The sequence below is a fragment of the Pseudorca crassidens genome, unplaced genomic scaffold (assembly GCF_039906515.1).
Source record: "Pseudorca crassidens isolate mPseCra1 unplaced genomic scaffold, mPseCra1.hap1 Scaffold_63, whole genome shotgun sequence".
Classification (NCBI taxonomy): Eukaryota; Metazoa; Chordata; class Mammalia; order Artiodactyla; family Delphinidae; genus Pseudorca; species Pseudorca crassidens.
In genome coordinates, this window is record NW_027136315.1 from 1,490,074 (window position 1) to 1,515,565 (window position 25,492).

At 44.2% G+C, this 25,492-nt stretch overlaps 1 long non-coding RNA gene across 1 annotated transcript in view; it reads right to left on the reverse strand.

Moving 5' to 3' along the window:
- Positions 1 to 25,492, reverse strand: part of LOC137218215 (uncharacterized) — a 58,061-nt gene that overhangs the window by 15,640 nt on the left and 16,929 nt on the right. The window contains exon 2 of the long non-coding RNA XR_010940534.1: positions 5,476 to 5,557. This is a non-coding gene — a long non-coding RNA (uncharacterized lncRNA). The remainder of the gene's footprint in view (positions 1 to 5,475; positions 5,558 to 25,492) is intronic.

Sequence of the window (25,492 nt, forward strand, 5' to 3'; positions counted from 1 at the left end):
TTAACCAAAGGCTCAGCGTGCCGTGCCGGAACCAGATTAGGGCCTGAAGCCATCCTGCGGTGTTGCGGCCAGCTCACAAGAAAGCGAGTTGAAGAAAGGAGCTCAGGGGCACTGTAATTCACAAACCTGCAGAATTATAAATGACAGCTATCGTCCAAAAATATACTGAAGTAAGGCTGCCAAGAGGACTTGAAAGCGGGGCAGAATTGCAGGAAACCGATTTCAGGAGGTAGACTGGAATTGCATTGAAAGCATAGGAAAAGAGGCAGAACGTCCACAATGATGCACTTGGACAAAAAGTGTGTATGCGTTGTTTCCTGAATATATTCAGGAAAAAACGCATACGCCCTTTTTGGCCAACCAAGCAAATTTGCAAAGGAAATCTGCACTACAATGAAGTCTCACTTCCCCCCGGTCAAAAGGGCCATCTGAAAAAAGTGTAAAATCCAGAAAGGCAAGAGAGGCCATGGAGAACTGGGAGCCTTGTTATGCTGATGGGCGGGATGTAAATTGCCAACAGACACTCGGGAGAAGTGTATGGTGTTTCCTGAAACATCTAAAAAACAAAGCAACAGAGCCTAGGGCACTTCCACTTATGGTCCTATAGCTTAGGGAAATTAAAATCAAAAAGACACAGCCACCCCAAAGTTTCGGACGCCTCTGTTTACAAGAACCTCGTTTACCGTACAAGTTCAACATCGCAGAAAGTGAAAAATGGATAAAGAAGTCGTGGTATTTACTTACAAAGCAATATCACTCAGCAATGAAATCTATGTCATCAGGCCCTTAGCAGCACAATGAGTGGATTCAGGTACGATGATTCTAACTGAAATAAGTCACACAGAAAAAGAAACATCATAAGATATCAGTAATATACGGAATGTAAACTTGGCTACAGAGGAACTGAATTACAGAACAGAACAGGGTCTCAAATTTAGAAAACCAACTTATGCTTGCTTAAGGGGAAAGGTGAGTTGGGGTGCTGCATAAAACCAGAGATTGAAATGAGCACAGATAAAGTTCCTTAAGCCAAATATGGAATAGACAAGAGCTACTCCTTGCTCAACGAAATGGACTCAACACCGCATATTAAACGCCTAAGAATGTACCTGACTAGTAAGTATCTTAAAACCTATGGATTGCTATGTCTCCAAAAGAGAATCAAGCATGTGTACAGGGGCATAAACGCAGCAGTGATAGGATTGGAGAGGTTCGGTGAGCAAATGAAAACCCATTGAAGGCATATTGCATGGTACCCATTCCACGGGTTTCAACTACCCAGGTTTAAGGTATTCTTCCTTCAGCTAAAACATGCATGTGGAACCCAGAGTATGATCAACCGTGTGAACGGGAGACATGTTCAAGTGTCTCAGTTTTCCTCCCCTGGTACTCGGGTGCAACATTCCAGACGCTTTACTAACACTCTCCCGACTTGGAGAGTCAGTCCCTTTAACCTCCTGTTTGGCCCAGTTTGCAATTTCTGCGGAAGATGAACAGGAATAGCGAGAACCAATGAGAGACTAGCTGGAGGTGTCTGGACGGGCAAATTTAACTCTCATTTCCCACCAGGAAGAGGAATTAACCAAAGGCTCAGCGTGCCGTGTCGGAACCAGATTAGGGCCTGAAGCCATCCTGCGGTGTTGCGGTCAGCTCACAAGAAAGCGAGTTGAAGAAAGGAGCTCAGGGGCACTGTAATTCACAAACCTGCAGAGTTATAAATGACAGCTATCGTCCAAAAATATACTGAAGTAAGGCTGCCAAGAGGACTTGAAAGCGGGGCAGAATTGCAGGAAACCGATTTCAGGAGGTAGACTGGAATTGCATTGAAAGCATAGGAAAAGAGGCAGAACGTCCACAATGATGCACTTGGCCAAAAAGGGCGTATGCGTTTTTTCCTGAATATATTCAGGAAAAAACGCATACGCCCTTTTTGGCCTACCAAGCAAGCTTGCAAAGGAAATCTGCACTACAATGAAGTCTCACTTCCCCCCGTCAAAAGGGTCATCTGAAAAAAGTGTAAAATCCAGAAAGGCAGGACAGGCCATGGAGAACTGGGAGCCTTGTTATGCTGATGGGCGGGATGTAAATTGCCAACAGACACTCGGGAGAAGTGTATGGTGTTTCCTGAAACATCTAAGAAACAAAGCAACAGAGCCTAGGGCACTTCCACTTATGGTCCTATAGCTTAGGGAAATTAAAATCAAAAAGACACAGCCACCCCAAAGTTTGGGACGCCTCTGTTTACAAGAACCTCATTTCCCGTACAAGTTCAATATCACAGAAAGTGAAAAATGGATAAAGAACTTGTACTTACGTACAATGCAGTATCACTCAGCAATGAAATCTATGTCACCAGGCCCATAGCAGCACAATGAGTGGATTCAGGTACGATGATTCTAACTGAAATAAGTCACACAGAAAAAGAAACATCATAAGATATCACTAATACACGGAATGTAAACTTGGCTACACAGGAACTGAATTCCAAAACAGAACAGTGTCTCAATTTTAGAAAAAAAACTTATGCTTGCTTAAGGGTAAAGGTGAGTTGGGGTGCTGCATAAAACCAGAGATTGAAATGAGCACAGATAAAGTTCCTTAAGCCAAATATGGAATAGACAAGAGCTACTCCTTGCTCAACGAAATGGACTCAACACCGCATATTAAACGCCTAAGAATGTACCTGACTAGTAAGTATCTTAAAACCTATGGATTGCTATGTCTCCGAAAGAGAATCAAGCATGTGTACAGGGGCATAAACGCAGCAGTGATAGGATTGGAGAGGTTCGGTGAGCAAATGAAGACCCTTTGAAGTCATATTGCATGGTACCCATTCCACGGGTCTCAACTCACCAGGTTTAAGGTATTCTTCCTTCAGCTAAAACATGCATGTGGAACTCATAGTATGATCAACCGTGTGATCGGGAGACGTGTTCAAATATGACTCAGTTTTCTTCCCCTGGTACTCGGGTGCAACATTCCAGACGCTTTACTAACACTCTCCCGACTTGGAGAGTCAGTGCCTTTAACCTGGTGTTTGGCCCAGTTTGCCATTTCTGCGGAAGATGAACAGGAAATGGGAGAACCAATGAGAGACTAGCTGGAGGTGTCTGGACGGGCAAATTTAACTCTCATTTCCCACCAGGAAGAGGAATTAACCAAAGGCTCAGCGTGCCGTGCCGGAACCAGATTAGCACCTGAATCAATCCTGCGGTGTTTTGGCCAGCTCACAAGAAAGCGAGTTGAAGAAAGGAGCTCAGGGGAACTGTAATTCACAAACCTGCAGAGTTATAAATGACAGCTATTGTACAAAAATATACTGAAGTAAGGCTGCCAAGAGGACTTGAAAGCGGGGCAGAATTGCAGGAAACCGATATCAGGAGGTAGACTGGAATTGCATTGAAAGCATAGGAAAAGAGGCAGAACGTAGACAATGATGCACTTGGCCAAAACGGGCGTATGCGTTTTTTCCTGAATATATTCAGGAAAAAACGCATACGCACTTTTTAGCCAACCAAGCAAGCTTGCAAAGGAAATCTGCACTACAATGAAGTCTCACTTCCCCCCGCTCAAAAGGGCCATCTGAAAAAAGTGTAAAATCCAGAAAGGCAGGACAGGCCATGGAGAACTGGGCGCCTTGTTATGCTGATGGGTAGGATGTAAATTGCCAACAGCCACTTGGGAGAAGTGTGTGGTGTTTCCTGAAACATCTAAAAAACAAAGCAACAGAGCCTAGGGCACTTCCACTTATGGTCCTATAGCTTAGGGAAATTAAAATCAAAAAGACACAGCCACCCCAAAGGTTTGGACGGCTCCGTTTACAAGAACCTCATTTATGGTACAAGTTCAATATCGCAGAAAGTGAAAAATGGATAAAGAAGTTGTGGTACTTACGTACAATGCAATATCACTCAGCAATGAAATCTATGTCATCAGGCCCGTAGCAGCATAATGAGTGGATTCAGGTATGATGATTCTAACTGAAATAAGTCACACAGAAAAAGAAACATCATAAGATATCACTAATACACGGAATGTAAACTCGGCTACACAGGAACTGAATTACAAAACAGAACAGGGTCTCAAATTCAGAAAACCAACTTATGCTTGCTTAAGGGGAAAGGTGAGTTGGGGTGCTACATAAATCCAGAGATTGAAATGAGCACAGATAAAGTTCCTTAAGCCAAATATGGAATAGACAAGAGCTACTCCTTGCTCAACGTAATGGACTCAACACCCCATATTAAACGCCTAAGAATGTACCTGACTAGTAAGTATCTTAAAACCTATGGATGGCTATCTCTCTGAAAGAGAATCAGGAATGTGTACCGGGGCATAAACGCAGCAGTGGTAACATTGGAGAGGTTCGGTGAGCAAATGAAGACCCTTTGAAGTCATATTGCATGGTACCCATTCCACGGGTCTCAACTCTCCAGGTTTAAGGTATTCTTCCTTCAGCTAAAACATGCATGTGGAACCTAGAGTATGTTGAACCGTGTGATTGGGAGACGTGTTCAAATATGTCTCAGTTTTCGTCCCCTGGTACTCGGGAGCAACATTCCAGACGCTTTACTAACCCTCTCGCGACTTGGAGAGTCAGTGCCTTTAACCTACTGTTTGGCCCAGTTTGCAATTTCTGTGGAAGATGAACAGGAATAGGGAGAACAAATGAGGGAGTATCTGGAGGTGTCTGGATGGGCAATTTAACTCTCATTTCCCACCAGGAACAGGAATTAACCAAAGGCTCAGCATGCCGTGATGGAACCAGATTAGGGCCTGAAGCAATCCTGCGGTGTTGCGGCCAGCTCACAAGAAAGCGAGTTGAAGAAAGGAGCTCAGGGGATCTGTAATTCACAAACCTGCAGAGTTATAAATGACAGCTATCGTCCAAAAATATACTGAAGTAAGGCTGCCAAGAGGACTTGAAAGCGGGGCAGAATTGCAGGAAACCGATTTCAGGAGGTAGACTGGAATTGCATTTAAAGTTAGGAAAATAGGCAGAACGTCCACAATGATGCACTTGGCCAAAAAGTGCGTATGTGTTTTTTCCTGAATATATTCAGGAAAAAACGAATACGCCCTTTTTGTCCAACCAAGCAAGCTTGCGAAGGAAACCTGCACTACAATGAAGTCTCACTTCCCCCCGGTCAAAAGGGCCATCTGAAAAAAGTGTAAAATCCAGAAAGGCAGGACAGGCCATGGAGAACTGAGAGCCTTGTTATGCTGATGGGTGGATGTAAATTGCCAACAGCCACTTGGGAGAAGTGTATGGTGTTTCCTGAAACATCTAAAAAACAAAGCAACAGAGCCTAGGGCACTTCCACTTATGGTCCTATAGCTTAGGGAAATTAAAATCAAAAAGACACAGCCACCCCAAAGTTTGGGACGGCTCTGTTTACAAGAACCTCGTTTACGGTACAAGTTCAATATTGCAGAAAGTGAAAAATGGATAAAGAAGTTGTGGTACTTACGTACAATGCAATATCACTCAGCAATGAAATCTATGTCATCAGGCCCATAGCAGCATAATGAGTGGATTCAGGTATGATGATTCTAACTGAAATAAGTCACACAGAAAAAGAAACATCATGAGATATCACTAATACACGGAATGTAAACTTGGCTACACAGAAACTGAATTACAAAATAGAACAGGGACTCAAATTTAGAAAACCATCTTATGCTTGCTTAAGGGGAAAGGTGAGTTGGGGTGCTGCATAAAAGCAGAGTTTGAAATTAGCACAGATACTGTTCCATAAGCCAAATATGGAATAGACAAGACCTACCCCTTGCTCAACGTAATGGATTCAGCAATGAGGTATCACCTCACACCTGATAGAATAGGCATCATAGAAAATCTACAAACAAAAAATGCTGGAAAGGGTATGGAGAAAAGGAACCCTCTTCCACTATTGTTGGGAATATAAATTGATACAGTCATTATGGAGAACAATATGGAATTTCTTAAGAAACTAACAATAGAATTACCATATGATACAGCAATCCCAGTACTGGACATATACCCAGACAAAACCATAAATCAAAAAGAGACATTCACCGCAATGTTCATTGCATCACTATTTACAATATCGAGGTAATGGAAGCAACCTAAATGCCCACAGACAGACGAATGCATAAAGCCGTGGTACATATATAAAATGGAATATTACTAAGCCATGAAAAGGAATGAAATTGGGTCATTTGTAGAGACGTCGATGGATCCAGAGACTGTCATACAGAGTGAAGTAAGTCAGAAAGAGAAAAACAAATCTTGTATATTCATGCATATATGTGGAACCTAGAAAAACTGTACAGATTAACCATTTTGCAAGGCATAAATAGAGCAACAGATGTAGACAACAAACGTATGGACAACAAGGGGGGAAAGCTGTTGGGGGGGGTGGTGGTGGGAGGAGTTGAGAGACTGGGATTGGCATGTATACATTTATATGTATAAAATAGATAACCAATAAGAACCTGCTGTATAAAAATATAAAATAAAATTCAAAATTAAAAAGAAATAAAATTTAAAAAATAAAACAGAAAAAACAATTATTCCCTGCACATACATGTATTTATATGAATAATTTATTTCCATGCTTATATCTGTAAATACAAAAAAGAGGAATAAAATCTACCTTGAACCAAAAACGAAAAAGAGAAAAAAAACACAGAACCCACCAGTTACACAGAGGAAAACCGTATCAGGGCACTTGCTCCAGTTGTAAACAATTCTGAAGTTGGTCAGTGGTGGGGAATCGTCTCCCATTCAGCCAGCAGCCCCCACGCAACAAGCGTCCTCATTGCAAAGCTGGGGCACCGTGCCAGGGCATCTGTGAGTAAACGTGAGCTGAGCCCCAGGCCAGTTGCTGCTGAACTATTCCCACCCGTCCCAGGTAAAACACCTGAATATATACAAGGACTTGAAAGCCTAGAGGAAGGGCCATGGAGCCACACGAGTGACAGCATGCCGGCCGACTTGGTGCCTGCAGGCCAGCCAGGATGGTCCTGGCCCTGGGTGCTCTTCTGGAAGATTTCCATTTCCCTGCCTGAGATACCCGTCCTGTCCCTGCCCCCACTGCTTTTTTCCTTCCTCACCTCTGCCCAGGGAGAAATTCCAGCAGCAGGTATGGGTGACACATCCTCTTCTTTAGCAGGTGGCAGCCTGGCAACTGCTGCAGAAAGTCCAGCAGAGCCCCACTCACACTGGGCCACCCACAAAGCCGTGGCCTCTCCCTCCCTCCCACCAGCCCAGCCCCGAGACTGCTGACAGGGCAGAGAAAATGGCGTCAGGCACGGCTGCAGGGGCTCTTGCTGCCTGGAGTGGTATTTATATTGATCTCAACCCAGGCACACCTGGGGAGGGCTGGCCGGCACGGTAAGTCTGCCCAGGTCAGCCAATCATCACCCCTCAGGGGCTCACAGTTGCAGAAAATGGAACTTGCTGAAGCGGCTAGGTCCAAGGAACAGGTGTGGGCTCCCGAGAGTCAGGATAGACAAGGGGCTGCAGCTTTGGCTTGTTTTCTAATCATTTTATCTGGCCCATGAGTGGGAGACAACTTCAAGAAAACCCTCTCCTAATGAGAGGAACCCAGGAGTCAGGGAGAGGAGGGGTGGGTGGTGGTTGGAGACAGAGGCCTGGTGCCCCGGGTGCAGTGGAAGTCTCTGGAAGACCAGGTGGAGGGAGGCCGCACGGAGTGATGCCCAGGGTCACAGACCTGTCACAGCTGCTGTTTGTTAGTTCAAGTCCTGCTCTGAGGTGCTCTGTGTCAGCTCTGAGCGACAGGTGAGCTGGGGGTGCTCTGCAATGAGGGCTATGTGCACGGTTCCTGTGTGCCCAGCCCTGCCACAGTATCTGCAAGGGTAGCTCTGTATCCTGGGAGGGGCCTGACCACGAGAGCCCCGTGGGCTGGGGTGGGGGTGGGGTACCTGCCCAGGTGAGCTCCATTTTCTGGGATTGGTCTGACCACGAGAGTCCCATGGGCTGCTGGGGACCTGGTAAAGGATGTCAGGACAGTCAGTGAAGCCACCGAGGATATACCTCCAGTTGCTCCTAATTCCTACACCCTGCTGGTCATTCTACCAACCACCAGGACATGGTATTCTGTATTAGTCTTCAATGATGCCTTCTTTTGTATTCCATTAGTCCCAGAGTCACAAGAAATTTTGGCTTGTGAGTGGCAGGACTCAACATACAACTAAAACAATACTTCCGGGCCGTTCGGCCCCAAGGGTGCAAAAATTCCCACACCATCTTTGGGGAAAGCTTAGCTAAAGACCTAAAAGTTCTACCTCTGGAAAAGGAAACCCTCCTTCAATATGCAGGCGACATTCTGATCGCTAGCCCTACTAAGGAGGCCTCTGAACTACCAAGCCAATAAAGGATAGAAGTTGTCCAAGAAAAAGCTCAAATATCACAGACTGCAGTGACCTGCCTGGGCTTCATTCTCACAGAAGGTCGGAGAAGCCCATCCCAGGAAAGGGAAGAAACCATTTTCAGCCTTACCCCTTTCTAAAACTAGAAGACAGCTTAGGGGTTCCTGGGGAGGCCAGGGTTTGCTGCTTCTGGATCCCTAACTACAGTCTACTAGCTGGGCCTCTATATGAAACACTGAAAGGAAAAGATGATGATCCTTTTGAATAGAATCCAGAAGTGGCCTTTCAAGAATGGAAAGAGCAGTCAATTCAGACCCTTGCCCTGGAACTCCCTAATTTAGCTAAACCCTTTGACCTTTACATTCCCGGTGAAAGGTGAATCGCCATTGGAGAATTAGTGCAAAAACTGGGACCACTTGAAATGGAACAATGCAAGAATGCCATCCAGGTAGGATAAACTACGGTCACTAAGGGGCTTGGCCCACTGCCACATCTGGCCAAGATACTGGCGGTATCTAAAAACCTGGAAATCAGCAGCCCAAAAGGCCACCTCCCTCCTAAGGGAAAAGGACCCCACGTGGTGATCCTAACCACCAACCATGCCCTGAAGTTGCAGGGTTCGCTCCGTGGGCACACTGACCTCGAGTGAGGAGGCCCTCCAACTCCAACATCCAGAGAGATAACCGGGGGCAACAGGGCACCATGACGACTCGTGTGAACATCACTTGACCTGGAGTTTCTCTCATAAAACAACAAGAGTGTGTCCCAAAAGAGTAGACTACTGCTTGCAGGACTTACTGCACCCAGAGGGGAGCTAATAATCTTGGCGGGGGAACAGTATACCACACTGTCACCATAGAAAAGCCTACAGACACCGTGATGATGGTGGCCAATAAGACCGGCTGGACTCCTGTTTACTTCAAAAGGCTGTTGACTCAGTGGCCATCATGGTCCTTGATCACCACTGACCCTGGACTGTCTGGGAGTTGAGCGGGCAGGGCTCTGACACCTGGTGCTGTTTGTACGTTAATTCAGGGGCCTAATTGAAGAAAGCGCAGACTACTGGTCAGAGCATCTAGGCTGGCAGAAACGGTCAGCCTAAGGTGGCCAAACAAATGTGGGGCGGGGTGAAACCGGCCCCCACAGCGTCTCTGCACATCTCTTTCCTGGACCCTTAAAGGTCATTAGAATCTATAACACTTCCAATGCTGGTGCTCAGGTGGACGAGCAGGGAGGCAGGGGTCCTGGGGACAATCAACGTCACCGGGAGGCTGCTGGGGAGAAGCTCTGACCCTCGCCCCAGGGTATGAGGGCTCCCAACTCAGCACTCAGCAGTTACAGAAGAAGGGTCTGCACCCTCAGCACTCCAAGAATGAGGAACGGGACAAAAAGCAGAGGAGGGGTTTGTCCCCAGCAAAGCCCATTAAAAATCCCTGGGAGATAAAAATAGAATCTGGGCAATAAAGTCAAGTCTAACCTTTTTTATCCTTTGTGCTTTGTCTAATTTCACGTGCTCCTAGGGTCCCGCATGCAGAGGTTCCACACCCGGCACTTCAGACCAGATTTCCTAGTGCAGAATGGCTGGGTCGACACCTCAGCTCCTGGGGCCCAGTGCAGACTCCACGATATAGAGCCTGAGCTACAGCCAACCCGGCCCTCGAGAGCTCTGCCCCCTCCCTCCCTCCCACTGACTCTGACAGGATCTCTACACAGCAGCCCAGCCCACAGCCCACGGGGTAGTGCATGCTCTCACCTCTCCATTCTCTGATCAAAATATAAAGTTTCCTTTGCTTGTGAACCAAACTCAGTCTCGATCTGTTGGCCCCAATGACACTGGGCAGGGGGACACTTGTTGGGGTCCACTCTGGAGGATCAGTAACAGAAATTGAGACTATTGTAACCTCAATGAACAGATGTGTGAGCCAAACTGTAGTTAACATAGAACAGTGTATAAGGCTCGGGTAAAATAAGATGTTTTTAACACTTCCATTTGATATTTCCATCACTTTTTATAAGCAAGTTCAGTGAAAAGGTTTGTCTTATTTGTCAGGTCAATATTAGAGAAACGAAGTGATTTCTTTCCAAGGATGTACATCTAATAATCTTGGTTAAACCTTCAATCCTGTTTTAAATGCTTTTCCATTGAAAATGATACCTCTCTTTCAGCTCCCCCATTTCTGAGAAGTATAAAATCTTATAATTTATTATTACCAAAGGGGAAAGGTGGGAGGAGGGATAAATTAACAGTTTGGAATTAACACATACACACTGCTATGTATAAAATAGATCATCAACAAGGAACTACTGTATAGCACAGGGAACTACACTCAACATTTTGCAATAACCTATAAGGGGAAATAATCTGAAAAAGAATAGATATTTTTATTGACATCATCTATCAATGACAGTTAAAGTGTAGCCTAAGGGAAGCTGGTGGTGAGTGCTTCTGACCCTGAAGACTTCAATTATCTAAAGTTTGGACTCTGCCTACTTCCCAAGGCCCTTAATGAACATATGTGTAGCCGTAGCTTAAAAACTTCCCCAGTTTGGGTTTCGGGGAGACACTGATTTTGAAAAAGCCCTGGTGTTCTCCTTACATGAATGGGACTCTTCCTACTGCTAAAACATGTCTGTCACACCCAGAGGATGGTATACCGTCTGATCGGGAAGAGTTTGGAAAAGGCATCTCATCTCCTCATCTCCTGGTGCTCGGGTTCACCCCTCCAGCGTCTTTACTAACAGTCTCCCCACTTGGAGATGTCAGCACTGTCAACATCCTGTTGCGTACAGTTTGGAATTTGTCCAGAGGATGAAGCGGAAGGATGAGGAACAATGAGAGACAAGTCCTAGGTGTTCAGACAGGCACATGTCACTCTAATTTCCAATCAGGAAGACGAATTGACCAAAGGCTAGGGTTGCCCATGGAAACAGTATAGGGCTTGAGGAAATCCCGCTGCTTTGTGGCCAGTTCCCATAAACACAAGTTGAACAATGGAACTCAGGGGCAGTAAAATTCACAAAACTGCAGAGTTGAAAATATCCATCACTGAAAAATGTCTTGAGGAAAGTCAAAGAAAAGGACTTGTAAGCAAGGGAGAATGGCAGGAAAGGGATTTGAGGAGGTAGAAAGGACTCGCCATTAAGCACAAGAAAAGGAGCTGAACATTGCAGTTGGCCAAAAAGGGTGTATGCGTTTTTTTCTGTATATATTCAAGAAAAGGGCATACACTTTTTTAGCCAACCAAACAGGTGGGCACTGGAAGTCAATACTACAAAAGATATCACTTCACATCAGTCAGAAGAGCCATCCTCATAAAGCGTAAACAACAGAAATGCAGGACAGGGCAACGAGAAGAGGGAGCCCTGTGAGACTTATAGTGGAAATGTATATTGCCAACGGCCATTCTGGAGAAGTGTATTGTGTTTACTAAAGCATCTAAAAAATGAGCTACAGAGCATAGGGCACTTGCACTCATGGGCGTATATCTTGGGAAAAACAAAAATCGAGAGGACACAGGCACCCCAGTGTTTACCCCCTCTCTGTTTAAAAGATCCTCGACTAGGATATAACTTAAATGTCTCTGGAGGGAAAAAATGGATAGAGATGTGGTACTTAGGTAGAGTGGAATATTATTCAGCCTGGAAATCAATGAAATATGGCCAGTTGTAACAACTCCCGAGGAGTTACGTATGATCATTCTAAGTGACAGAATTCAAAAAGAAAAAGACACATATCATAAGCTATCACTTAAAGGTGGAATCCAAAATGGCTACACATGAAATAAATTACAAAACAAAAACATAGTCAAATATGTAGAAAACACGCATAAGGCTGCTAAGCGGGAAAGGTGGGGAGGGGTGAGGCATCATCCAGGAGGTTGAAATTAGCAAAGATACCATTCCAAATACCAAACTGATAATCAACAAGGCCTACACGGTAGCTAAAAGAACTGCACTCAGCACACTCAAGTCACCGGAAAAGAATATATACGACTGGTAAGAATCTGAAAAAGAATTTATTGATGTCTCTCTGTACGTGAATCAAGTGGATGTACAGCAGCAAGAAACAGAGCTTTGAAAATCAGCTGTAACCAATATAGTAATAAATTGAAAAAAAATAAACGACAGAGAGACAGAGAAAACCTCTTACAACTTTTCCTCAGGGACGGTGATGCAACATGGATTGAACACATCTAGACCCACAGCAGGATGAGACATAAGGCTGGAAACTGTTTGCGCTAAGAGAAATGTGAGGTTGGGTGAGGAAATGCACACCCTTTAAAGTAATACTACCTGGTACCCATTCAATGGGTCCCAAATCTGCAGGTTCAAGGGATCTTCCTACAGCTAAAACATGCATGGAAAACCCAGAGGACTGTACACCATGTGATCGGGAGATGTGTCTAAAATGCACCTCATTTATCCTCTCCTGGTGCTCCTGTTCACCATTCCAGCCACGCTACTTAGAATCTCCCCACTTGGAGAATCAGCACATTTAAACTTCTGTTTCACACATTTTGCAAATTGTGAGGAGGATGAACGGGAAGAGGGGGAACCAATGAGAGAATAGTTGTAGGGGTTTGGACGGGCACATATCACTCTAATTTCCCATTAAGAATAAGAATTAAAGAAAGGCTCAGCCTGCCTCGCCGGAGCCAAAATAGGACCTGAAGCAATCCTGCGGGTTTGAGGCCAGCTCACAAAAGAGCAACTTAAAAAATGGAGCTCAGGGTCACTGCAATTCACAAACCTGCAGAGTTATAAATGAAAACTAACATCCAAAAATATGTTGAGGTAAGGCAAAGAAGAGGATCTGAATGCAAGACAGAATTGCAAGAAACAGATTTCAAGAGATAGATTGGACTCGTCTTTAACGCACATGAAAAGCGGCAGAATTTCGACAATGATGCAGTTGGCCCAAAAGGGCGTATGCGTTTTTTCCTGATTATATCCAGGAAAAAAACGCATACGCACTTTATGGGCAACGAAGCAAGCAAGCAATGCAAATGTGCACAACAAAGAAGTCTCATTTCCCACCAGTCAAAAGGGCCATCCTAAAAAATTGTAAAAACCAGAAATGCAGGACAGGCCATGGAGAACAGGGAGCCTTTATACGCTGATGGGCAGTGTGTGAACTGCCGAGAGCCACTCTGGAGAAGTGTATGGTGGTTCCTAAATCATCTAAAAAACAGAGCTACAGAGCATAGGACACTTCCAATCATGGGAGTATATCTAGGGAAGTCTAAAATCAACAAGACACAAGCACACCACAGTTTAGGGCTACTCTGTTTACAAGAACCTCAACTTCAGTACACCTTAAATATCCCAGGAAAGAGAACAATGGATAAAGAAGATGTGGTACTTATGTACAATGGAATATCTCTTCACCATGAAATCAATGTAATAAGGCTAGTAGAAGGATAAAGAGTGGATTTAGGTCCGATAATACTACTTGAAATAAGTCAAACAGAAAAAGAAACATATCATAAGATATCACTTATAGAGGGAGGGTAAATATGGCTGCACAAGAAATGAATTACAGAACAGAACAGTGTCTCACATTTAGAAAACACACTTATGTCAGCTTAAGGGGAAAGGAGAGGTGGGGTGATGCATAAAACCAGAGTTTGAAATTAGCACAGATACCGTTCAATAAACCAAATAGGTATTAGACAAGATCTACACCTTGCTCAATGAACTGGCCTCAACACACCCTATACACCGCAGAGAAATATATCTGAGTAATAAGAATCTTAAAACCCATGTATTGATATATCTCCATAAGGGAATCAAGTGTGTGCAGAGCGGCACAAACACAGCAGTGAAAATGAGCTAAACCCCATTATAGAAATAAATTTTAAAAACAAAACGCTGAAACAATGAAAGAGAGAAAAATTCTTACAAAATTCGCTCAGGGGCTGTGATGCAACCTGGATTGACCACATATAAACCCACAGCTGGATAAGACATAAGGCTGGACACTTGGGGCTGAGAGGATTGGTGAGCTTTGGTGAGCAACTGCCGAAAGTTTAATGCAATACTTCATGCTACTCATTCCAAGGGTCCCAACACTCCAGGTTGAAGGGAATCTTCCTACAGCTAAACCATGCTTGGGAAACCCAGCGACTGGTATACCATATGATCGGGAAAGGTTTCTAAAACGCACCTCATTTTTCCTCTCCTGGGGCTCCGGATCGACATTCCAGCCACTTTACTAACAACATCCCCACATGGAGAGTCAATGCCTTTAAGTTCTGCTATTGCACAGTCTGCAGTTAGTGCGGAGGATGAATGGGAATAGGGGGAACCAGTGAGAAACTAGCTGTAGCGGTTTCAATGGGCACATGTCACTCTAATGTCACATCAGTAAGAAGAATTAACCAAAGGCACAGCAAGGTGCCCCAGAAGAAAAATAGGGCTTCAAGGAATCCTGTGGTTATGGGGCAAGACCACAAAAATAAGAGCTGAAAAATGGAGCTAAGGGCCACTGCAATTCAAAAAACTGCAGAGTTATAAAGGCCAACTATTTTCAAAAAATATATTGAGGTAAGGCTATGAAGAGGCATTGAAAGCAAGGCAGAATTGCAGGAAACCGATTTCAGGAGGTAGACTGGAATTGCATTGAAAACATATGAAGAGAGTCAGAACCTCGACAATGATGCACTTGGCCAAAAAGGGCGTATGCGTTTTTTCCTGAATATATTCAGGAAAAAACGCATACGCACTTTTTGGCCAACCAAGTAAGCTTGCAAAGGAAATCTGCACTACAATGAACTCTCACTTCCACCGGGTCAAAAGGGCCATCTGAAAAAAGTGTAAAATCCAGAAAGGCACCACAGGCCATGGAGAACTGGGAGCCTTCTTATGCTGATGGGCGGGATGTAAATTGCCAACAGCCACTCGGGAGAAGTGTATGGTGTTTCCTGAAACATCTAAAAAACAAAGCAACAGAGCCTAGGGCACTTCCACTTATGGTCCTATAGCTTAGGGAAATTAAAATCAAAAAGACACAGCCACCCCAAAGTTTGGAACGGCTCTGTTTACAAGAACCTCGTTTACTGTACAAGTAAAATATCGCAGAAAGTGAAAAATGGATAAAGAAGTTGTGGTACTTATGTACAATGCAATAACACTCAGCAATGAAATCTATGTCATCAGGCCCGTAGCACCATAATGAGTGGATTCAGGTATGATGATTCGAACTGAAATAAGTCACACAGAAAAGAAACATCATAAGGTATCACTAATACACAGAATGTGAACTTGGCTACACATGAACTGAATTACAAAACAGAACAGGGTCTCAAGTTTAGAAAACCAACTTATGCTTGCTTAAGGGGGAAGGTGAGCTGGGGTGCTGCATAAAACTAGAGTTTGAAATGAGCGCAGATAAATTTCCTTAAGCCAAATATGGAATAGACAAGAGCTACTCCTTGCTCAACGAAATGGACTCAACACCGCATATTAAACGCCTAAGAATATACCTGACTAGTAAGAATCTTAAAACGTATGGATGGCTATGTCTGAAAGAGAATCAAGCGTGTGTACAGGGGCATAAACACAGCTGTGACAGGATTGGAGAGGTTCAGTGAGGAAATGAAGACCCTTTGAAGTCATATTGCATGGTACCCATTCCACGGGTCTCAACTCTCCAGGTTTAAGGTATTCTTCCTTCAGCTAAAATATGCATGTGGAACCCAGAGTATGATCAACCGTGTGATCAGGAGACGTGTTCAAATATGTCTCAGTTTTCGTCCCCTGGTACTCGGGTGCAACATTCCAGACGCTTTACTAACACTCTCCCGACTTGGAGAGTCAGTGCCTTTAAACTCCTGTTTGGCCCAGTTTGTAATTTCTGCGGAAGATGAACAGGAATAGCGAGAACCAATGAGAGATTAGCTGGAGGTGTCTGGACGGGCAAATTTAACTCTCATTTCCCACCAGGAAGAGGAATTAACCAAAGGCTCAGCGTGCCGTGCCGGAACCAGATTAGGGCCTGAAGCCATGCTGCGGTGTTGCGGCCAGCTCACAAGAAAGCGAGTTGAAGAAAGGAGCTCAGGGGCAATGTAATTCACAAACCTGCAGAGTTATAAATGACAGCTATCGTCCAAAAATATACTGAAGTAAGGCTGCCAAGAGGACTTGAAAGCGGGGCAGAATTGCAGGAAACCGATTTCAGGAGGTAGACTGGAATTGCATTGAAAGCATAGGAAAAGAGGCAGAACGTCCACAATGATGCACTTGGCCAAAAAGGGCGTATGCGTTTTTTCCTGAATATATTCAGGAAAAAACGCATACGCCCTTTTTGGCCAACCAAGCAAGCTTGCAAAGGAAATCTGCACTACAATGAAGTCTCACTTCCCCCCGGTCAAAAGGGCCATCTGAAAAAAGTGTAAAATCCAGAAAGGCAGGACAGGCCATGGAGAACTGGGAGCCTTGTTATGCTGATGGGCGGGATGTAAGTTGCCAGCAGACACTTGGGAGAAGTGTATGGTGTTTCCTGAAACATCTAAAAAACAAAGCAACAGAGCCTAGGGCACTTCCACTTATGGTCCTATAGCTTAGGGAAATTAAAATCAAAAAGACAGCCACCCCAAAGTTTGGGACGCCTCTGTTTACAAGAACCTCGTTTACCATACAAGTTCAGTATCACAGAAAGTGAAAAATGGATAAAGAACTTGTGGTACTTATATACAATGCAGTATCCCTCAGCAATGAAATCTATGTCATCAGGCCCGTAGCAGCATAATGAGTGGATTCAGGTACAATGATTCTAAGTGACATAAGTCACACAGAAAAAGAAACATCATAAGATATCAGTAATACACAGAATGTAAACTTGGCTACACAGGAACTGAATTCCAAAACAGAAGAGGGTCTCAAATTTAGAAAACCAACTTATGCTTGCTTAAGGGGAAAGGTGAGTTGGGGTGCTGCATAAAACCAGAGATTGAAATGAGCACAGATAAAGTTCCTTAAGCCAAATATGGAATAGACAAGAGCTACTCCTTGCTCAACGAAATGGACTCAACACCCCATATTAAACGCCTAAGAATATACCTGACTAGTAAGTATCTTAAAACCTATGGATTGCTATGTCTCCAAAACAGAATCAAGCGTGTGTAAAGGGGCATAAACGCAGCAGTGATAGGATTGGAGAGGTTCGGTGAGCAAATGAAGACCCTTTGAAGTCATATTGCATGGTACCCATTCCACGTTTTTCAACTACCCAGGTTTAAGGTATTCTTCCTTCAGCTAAAACATGCATGTGGAACCCAGAGTATGATCAACCATGTGATCGGGAGACGTGTTCAAATATATCTCAGTTTTCCTCCCCTGGTACTCGGGTGCAACATTCCAGACGCTTTACTAACACTCTCCCCACTTGGAGAGTTAGCACCTTTAACTTCCTGTTTGGCCCAGTTTGCAATTTCTGCGGAAGATGAACAGGAATAGGGAGAACCAATGAGAGACTAGCTGGAGGTGTCTGGACGGGCAAATTTAACTCTCATTTCCCACCAGGAAGAGGAAATAACCAAAGGCTCAGCGTGCCGTGCCGGAACCAGATTAGGGCCTGAAGCTATCCTGCGGTGTTGCGGCCAGCTCACAAGAAAGCGAGTTGAAGAAAGGAGCTCAGGGGCACTGTAATTCACAAACCTGCAGAGTTATAAATGACAGCTATCGTCCAAAAATATACTGAAGTAAGGCTGCCAAGAGGACTTGAAAGCGGGGCAGAATTGCAGGAAACCGATTTCAGGAGGTAGACTGGAATTGCATTGAAAGCATAGGAAAAGAGGCAGAACGTCCACAAAGATGCTCTTGGCCAAAAAGGGCATATACATTTTTTCCTGAATATATTCAGGAAAAAACGCATACGCCCTTTTTGGCCAACCAAGCAAGCTTGCAAAGGAAATCTGCACTACAATGAAGTCTGACTTCCCCCCGGTCAAAAGGACCATCTGAAAAAAGTGTAAAATCCAGAAAGCCAGGACAGGCCATGGAGAACTGGGAGCCTTGTTATGCTGATGGGAGGGATGTAAATTGCCAACCGACACTCGGGAGAAGTGTATGGTGTTTCCTGAAACATCTAAAAAACAAAGCAACAGAGCCTAGGGCACTTCCACTTATGGTCCTATAGCTTAGGGAAATTAAAATCAAAAAGACACAGCCACCCCAAAGTTTGGGACGCCTCTGTTTACAAGAACCTCGTTTACCGTCCAAGTTCAGTATCACAGAAAGTGAAAAATGGATAAAGAAGATGTGGTATTTACTTACAAAGCAATATCACTCAGCAATGAAATCTATGTCATCAGGCCCTTAGCAGCACAATGAGTGGATTCAGGTATGATGATTCTAACTGAAATAAGTCACACAGAAAAAGAAACATCATAAGATATCAGTAATACATGGAATGTAAACTTGGCTACACAGGAACTGAATTACAGAACAGAACAGGGTCTCAAATTTAGAAAACCAACTTATGCTTGCTTAAGGGGAAAGGTGAGTTGGGGTGCTGCATAAAACCAGAGATTGAAATGAGCACAGATAAAGTTCCTTAAGCCAAATATGGAATAGACAAGAGCTACTCCTTGCTCAACGAAATGGACTCAACACCACATATTAAACGCCTAAGAATGTACCTGACTTGTAAGTATCTTAAAACCTATGGATTGCTATGTCTCCGAAAGAGAATCAAGCATGTGTACAGGGGCATAAACGCAGCAGTGATAGGATTGGAGAGGTTCGGTGAGCAAATGAAGCCCCTTTGAAGTCATATTGCATGGTACCCATTCCACGGGTTTCAACTACCCAGGTTTAAGGTATTCTTCCTTCAGTTAAAACATGCATGTGGAACCTAGAGTATGATCAACCATGTGATCGGGAAACGTGTTCAAATATGTCTCGGTTTTTGTACCCTGGTAGTCGGGTGCAACATTCCAGACCCTTTACTAACACTCTCCCGACTTGGAGAGTCAGTCCCTTTAACCTCCTGTTTGGCCCAGTTTGCAATTTCTGCGGAAGATGAACAGGAATAGCGAGAACCAATGAGAGACTAGCTGGAGGTGTCTGGACGGGCAAATTTAACTCTCATTTCCCACCAGGAAGAGGAATTAACCAAAGGCTCAGCGTGCCGTGCAGGAAACAGATTAGGGCGTGAAGCCATCCTGCGGTGTTGCGGCCAGGTCACAAAAAAGCGAGTTGAAGAAAGGAGCTCAGGGGCACTGTAATGCACAAACCTGCAGAGTTATAAATGACAGCTATCGTCCAAAAATATACTGAAGTAAGGCTGCCAAGAGGACTTGAAAGCGGGGCAGAATTGCAGGAAACCGATTTCAGGAGGTAGACTGGAATTGCATTGAAAGCATAGGAAAAGAGGCAGAACGTCCACAATGATGCACTTGGCCAAAAAGGGCGTAGGCGTTTTTTCCTGAATATATTCGGGAAAAAACGCATACGCCCTTTTTGGCCAACCAACCAAGCTTGCAAAGGAAATCTGCACTACAATGAAGTCTCACTTCCCCCCGGTCAAAAGGGCCATCTCAAAAAAGTGTAAAATCCAGAAAGGCAAGACAGGCCATGGAGAACTGGGAGACTTGTTATGCTGATGGGCGGGATGTAAATTGCCAACAGACACTCGGGAGAAGTCTATGGTGTTTCCTGAAACATTTAAAAAACAAAGCAACAGAGCCTAGGGCACCTCCACTTATGGTCCTATAGCTTAGGGAAATTAAAATCAAAAAGACACAGCCACCCCAAAGTTTGGGACGCCTCTGTTTACAAGAACCTCGTTTACCTTACAAGTTCAACATCACAGAAAGTGAAAAATGGATAAAGAACTTGTGGAACTTACGTACAATGCAGTATCACTCAGCAATGAAATCTCTGTCACGAGGCCCGTAGCAGCATAATGAGTGGATTCAGGTACGATGATTCTAACTGAAATAAGTCACACAGAAAAAGAAACATCATAAGATATCACTAATACACAGAATGTAAACTTGGCTAGACAGGAACTGAATTACAGAACAGAACAGGGTCTCAAATTTAGAAAACCAACTTATGCTTGCTTAACGGGAAACGTGAGTTGGGGTGCTGCATAAAACCAGAGATTGAAATGAGCACAGATAAAGTTCCTTAAGCCAAATATGGAATAGACAAGAGCTACTCCTTGCTCAACGAAATGGACTCAACACCGCATATTAAACACCTAAGAATGTACCTGACTAGTAAGTATCTTAAAACCTATGGATTGCTATGTCTCCGAAAGAGAATCAAGCATGTGTACAGGGGCATAAACGCAGCAGTGATAGGATTGGAGAGGTTCGGTGAGCAAATGAAGACCCTTTGAAGTCATATTGCATGGTACCCATTCCACGGGTTTCAACTACCCAGGTTTAAGGTATTCTTCCTTCAGCTAAAACATGCATGTGGAACCTAGAGTATGATCAACCATGTGATCGGGAGACGTGTTCAAATATGTCTCAGTTTTCGTACCCTGGTACTCGGGTGCAACATTCCAGACGCTTTACTAACACTCTCCCGACTTGGAGAGTCAGTCCCTTTAACCTCCTGTTTGGCCCAGTTTGCAATTTCTGCGGAAGATGAACAGGAATAGCGAGAACCAATGAGAGACTAGCTGGAGGTGTCTGGACGGGTAAATTTAACTCTCATTTCCCACCAGGAAGAGGAATTAACCAAAGGTTCAGCGTGCCGTGCCAGAACCAGATTAGGGCCTGAAGCCATCCTGCGGTGTTGCGGCCAGCTCACAAGAAAGCGAGTTGAAGAAAGGAGCTCAGGGGCAATGTAATTCACAAACCTGCAGAGTTATAAATGACAGCTATCGTCCAAAAATATACTGAAGTAAGGCTGCCAAGAGGACTTGAAAGCGGGGCAGAATTGCAGGAAACCGATTTCAGGAGGTAGACTGGAATTGCATTGAAAGCATAGGAAAAGAGACAGAACGTCCACAATGATGCACTTGGCCAAAAAGGGCGTATGCGTTTTTTCCTGAATATATTCAGGAAAAAACGCATACGCCCTTTTTGGCCAACCAAGCAAACTTGCAAAGGAAATCTGCACTACAATAAAGTCTCACTTCCTTCCGGTCAAAAGGGCCATCTGAAAAAAGTGTAAATTCCAGAAAGGCAGGACAGGCCAAGGAGAACTGGGAGCCTTGTTATGCTGATGGGCGGGATGTAAATTGCCAACAGACACTCGGGAGAAGTGTATGGTGTTTCCTGAAACATCTAAAAAACAAAGCAACAGAGCCTAGGGCACTTCCACTTATGGTCCTATAGCTTAGGGAAATTAAAATCAAAAAGACACAGCCACCCCAAAGTTTGGGACGCCTCTGTTTACAAGAACCTCGTTTACCGTCCAAGTTCAGTATCACAGAAAGTGAAAAATGGATAAAGAAGATGTGGTATTTACTTACAAAGCAATATCACTCAGCAATGAAATCTATGTCATCAGGCCCTTAGCAGCACAATGAGTGGATTCAGGTATGATGATTCTAACTGAAATAAGTCACACAGAAAAAGAAACATCATAAGATATCAGTAATACACAGAATGTAAACTTGGCTACACAGGAACTGAATTCCAAAACAGAAGAGGGTCTCAAATTTAGAAAACCAACTTATGCTTGCTTAAGGGGAAAGGTGAGTTGGGGTGCTGCATAAAACCAGAGATTGAAATGAGCACAGATAAAGTTCCTTAAGCCAAATATGGAATAGACAAGAGCTACTCCTTGCTCAACGAAATGGACTCAACACCCCATATTAAACGCCTAAGAATATACCTGACTAGTAAGTATCTTAAAACCTATGGATTGCTATGTCTCCAAAACAGAATCAAGCGTGTGTAAAGGGGCATAAACGCAGCAGTGATAGGATTGGAGAGGTTCGGTGAGCAAATGAAGACCCTTTGAAGTCATATTGCATGGTACCCATTCCACGTTTTTCAACTACCCAGGTTTAAGGTATTCTTCCTTCAGCTAAAACATGCATGTGGAACCCAGAGTATGATCAACCGTGTGAACGGGAGACGTGTTCAAATATGTCTCAGTTTTCCTCCCCTGGTACTCGGGTGCAACATTCCAGACGCTTTACTAACACTCTCCCCACTTGGAGAGTTAGCGCCTTTAACTTCCTGTTTGGCCCAGTTTGCAATTTCTGCGGAAGATGAACAGGAATAGGGAGAACCAATGAGAGACTAGCTGGAGGTGTCTGGACGGGCAAATTTAACTCTCATTTCCCACCAGGAAGAGGAAATAACCAAAGGCTCAGCGTGCCGTGCCGGAACCAGATTAGGGCCTGAAGCCATCCTGCGGTGTTGCGGCCAGCTCACAAGAAAGCGAGTTGAAGAAAGGAGCTCAGGGGCACTGTAATTCACAAACCTGCAGAGTTATAAATGACAGCTATCGTCCAAAAATATACTGAAGTAAGGCTGCCAAGAGGACTTGAAAGCGGGGCAGAATTGCAGGAAACCGATTTCAGGAGGTAGACTGGAATTGCATTGAAAGCATAGGAAAAGAGGCAGAACGTCCACAATGATGCACTTGGCCAAAAAGGGCGTATGCGTTTTTTCCTGAATATATTTAGGAAAAAACGCATACGCCCTTTTTGGCCAACCAAGCAAGCTTGCAAAGGAAATCTGCACTACAATGAAGTCTCACTTCCCCCCGGTCAAAAGGGCCATCTGAAAAAAGTGTAAAATCCAGAAAGGCAGGACAGGCCATGGAGAACTGGGAGCCTTGTTATGCTGATGGGCGGGATGTAAATTGCCAACAGACACTCGGGAGAAGTGTATGGTGTTTCCTGAAACATCTAAAAAACAAAGCAACAGAGCCTAGGGCACTTCCACTTATGGTCCTATAGCTTAGGGAAATTAAAATTAAAAAGACACAGCCACCCCAAAGTTTGGGACGCCTCTGTTTACAAGAACCTCGATTACCGTACAAGTTCAACATCACAGAAAGTGAAAAATGGATAAAGAACTTGTGGAACTTACGTACAATGCAGTATCACTCAGCAAAGAAATCTATGTCACCAGGCCCATAGCAGCATAATGAGTGGATTCAGGTACGATGATTCTAACTGAAATAAGTCACACAGAAAAAGAAACATCATAAGATATCACTAATACACGGAATGTAAACTTGGCTACACAGGAACTGAATTCCAAAACAGAACAGGGTCTCAAATTTAGAAAACCAACTTATGCTTGCTTAAGGGGAAAGGTGAGTTGGGGTGCTGCATAAAACCAGAGATTGAAATGAGCACAGATAAAGTTCCTTAAGCCAAATATGGAATAGACAAGAGCTACTCCTTGCTCAACAAAATGGACTAAACACCCCATATTAAACGCCTAAGAATGTACCTGACTAGTAAGTATCTTAAAACCTATGGATTGCTATGTCTCCAAAAGAGAATCAAGCATGTGTACAGGGGCATAAACGCAGCAGTGATAGGATTGGAGAGGTTCGGTGAGCAAATGAAGACCCTTTGAAGTCATATTGCATGGTACCCATTCCACGGGTCTCAACTCTCCAGGTTTAAGGTATTCTTCCTTCAGCTAAAACATGCATGTGGAACCCAGAGTATGATCAACCGTGTGAACGGGAGACGTGTTCAACTATGTCTCAGTTTTCCTCCCCTGGTACTCGGGTGCAACATTCCAGACGCTTTACTAACACTCTCCGCACTTGGAGAGTCAGCGCCTTTAACCTCCTGTTTGGCCCAGTTTGCAATTTCTGCGTAAGATGAACAGGAATAGGGAGAACCAATGAGAGACTAGCTGGAGGTGTCTGGACGGGCAAATTTAACTCTCATTTCCCACCAGGAAGAGGAAATAACCAAAGGCTCAGCGTGCCGTGCCGGAACCAGATTAGGGCCTGAAGCCATCCTGCGGTGTTGCGGCCAGCTCACTAGAAAGTGAGTTGAAGAAAGGAGCTCAGGGGCACTGTAATTCACAAACCTGCAGAGTTATAAATGACAGCTATCGTCCAAAAATATACTGAAGTAAGGCTGCCAAGAGGACTTGAAAGCGGGGCAGAATTGCAGGAAACCGATTTCAGGAGGTAGACTGGAATTGCATTGAAAGCATAGGAAAAGAGACAGAACGTCCACAATGATGCACTTGGCCAAAAAGGGCGTATGCGTTTTTTCCTGAATATATTCAGGAAAAAACGCATACGCCCTTTTTGGCCAACCAAGGAAACTTGCAAAGGAAATCTGCACTACAATAAAGTCTCACTTCCCCCTGGTCAAAAGGGCCATCTGAAAAAAGTGTAAATTCCGGAAAGGCAGGACAGGCCAAGGAGAACTGGGAGCCTTGTTATGCTGATGGGCGGGATGTAAATTGCCAACAGACACTAGGGAGAAATGTATGGTGTTTCCTGAAACATCTAAAAAACAAAGCAACAGAGCCTAGGGCACTTCCACTTATGGTCCTATAGCTTAGGGAAATTAAAATCAAAAAGACACAGCCACCCCAAAGTTTGGGACGCCTCTGTTTACAAGAACCTCGTTTACCTTACAAGTTCAACATCACAGAAAGTGAAAAATGGATAAAGAGCTTGTGGAACTTACGTACAATGCAGTATCACTCAGCAATGAAATCTCTGTCACGAGGCCCGTAGCAGCATAATGAGTGGATTCAGGTACGATGATTCTAACTGAAATAAGTCACACAGAAAAAGAAACATCATAAGATATCACTAATACACAGAATGTAAACTTGGCTAGACAGGAACTGAATTACAGAACAGAACAGGGTCTCAAATTTAGAAAACCAACTTATGCTTGCTTAACGGGAAACGTGAGTTGGGGTGCTGCATAAAACCAGAGATTGAAATGAGCACAGATAAAGTTCCTTAAGCCAAATATGGAATAGACAAGAGCTACTCCTTGCTCAACGAAATGGACTCAACACCGCATATTAAACGCCTAAGAATATACCTGACTAGTAAGTATCTTAAAACCTATGGATTGCTATGTCTCCGAAAGAGAATCAAGCATGTGTACAGGGGCATAAACGCAGCAGTGATAGGATTGGAGAGGTTCGGTGAGCAAATGAAGACCCTTTGAAGTCATATTGCATGGTACCCATTCCAT